The sequence below is a fragment of the Citrus clementina genome, unplaced genomic scaffold, assembly GCF_000493195.1.
Source record: "Citrus clementina cultivar Clemenules unplaced genomic scaffold, Citrus_clementina_v1.0 scaffold_3, whole genome shotgun sequence".
NCBI classification, from domain to species: domain Eukaryota; kingdom Viridiplantae; phylum Streptophyta; class Magnoliopsida; order Sapindales; family Rutaceae; genus Citrus; species Citrus x clementina.
The window spans coordinates 14,322,722-14,324,168 of NW_006262339.1; the positions used below are offsets into that span (position 1 = coordinate 14,322,722).

The 1,447-nt window shown below is 37.5% G+C and overlaps 1 non-coding gene across 1 annotated transcript; it reads left to right on the forward strand.

Moving 5' to 3' along the window:
• The first annotated feature begins 755 nt into the window (after positions 1-755).
• Positions 756-862, forward strand: LOC112100613. Its single transcript, XR_002906980.1, has one exon. It is a non-coding gene; the product is annotated as a small nucleolar RNA R71 (small nucleolar RNA).
• The last annotated feature ends 585 nt before the right edge of the window (positions 863-1,447 follow it).

The window sequence follows — 1,447 nt, forward strand, 5'->3', positions numbered from 1 at the left end:
CCAGATCTCAAGTTTCTCCTCTTGGGTCCTCTGTATTGCTAGGTAAACTACTCTGAGTTCTGTTGCTCAATGCTGTAGCAAGCTGTCCAATTTGATTTTCTAGGTTTCTCAAAGATACAATATAACTTTGGACAACCGTTTCATTCTTCACAATATAATCCTTAATCAAAGCTTCAAGGGAGCTGATTTGATCATTGTTGATGCTTCTTTGCCCTTGATTTTGCTGATAAAATCTAGGTGGTTGAGCATGTTTGTTTTGTTCATTGGGTGCTGCAATAGTCTAATTCTGATAACTCCATGAAAGGTTCAGGTGCTGTCTCCATCCAGGGTTGTAAGTGTTTGAATATGGATTGTTCTGGTTTTGTCTATTGAAGCTGCCCACATAGTTGATTGAGGTTAGATTTCCGGGATAATTGTCAAATAAATGTCTCTCTCTATAATAAACACAGGATACTTCAGCAACTTGGTTGACAGTTGCTGGATTAGTGGTCATACCTTTCACCATATTTGTTAATAAGGTTACTTGGGCTGACAATTCTGTTAAGGCATCTACGTTATGGACTCCTGCTGTTCCTTTTACTACAGCTTGTCTGGTTGATGGCCACTGATAGTTTTTACTGGCCATCCTTTCCAAAATTTCATGAGCCTCATTGTAAGACTTAAACAACAAGGCCCTATTTGCTGAAACGTCCACTATTAATCTAGTGCTTGGGTTGAGACCATTATAGAAAGTTTCCAACTGTATGTAGCAAGAAATACCATGATGAGGACATCTTCTGAATAACTCCTTAAATCTTTCTCATGCATCGTACAAGCTCTCATTTTTAAGTTGGTGGAAAGATGTAATCTCATTCCTCAATTTTACATTCTTGGTCGGAGGGAAGTATTTCATCAAAAATTTATCAGCCAAGTCATTCCATGTAGTGATAGAATCTAGTCGTAGAGAATTTAACCATGCTCTTACTTGATCTATCAAAGAAAATAGGAAAAGTCTGAGCCTTAATGTTTCTTGTGATGCTCCAACAATCCTGAAAGCATCCCTCACTTTCAAAAATAGCTTAAGATGTAAATGAGGATCTTTTAATGGCTATCAATTAAATTGCCCTACTATTTGCAGCATCTGAAACATCACTAGTTTGAGCTCAAAATTGTCAGCTTAAACGTCGATTCTAATTATTCTCGGATGTATGGCTTGAGGAATCAACACTGAATAGTCTCGAATGGCTCTATCTCTATCGTCTGCCATGTGAATAATATTGTTGTTCCCTGGTTGCCTGTGAACATGTTGTCCATTCAGACCTTCATGTACATTGCAAATCATTTATTGTAATTCCTGATGCTCTCTTCTCAATCTCCTTACAGTTCTTTCAATTTCTGGATCAAACTAGAATTCAACAAATTTATATTTGGGCATGCAAGGGCTACTAGATCACCTATGTCAACAAAG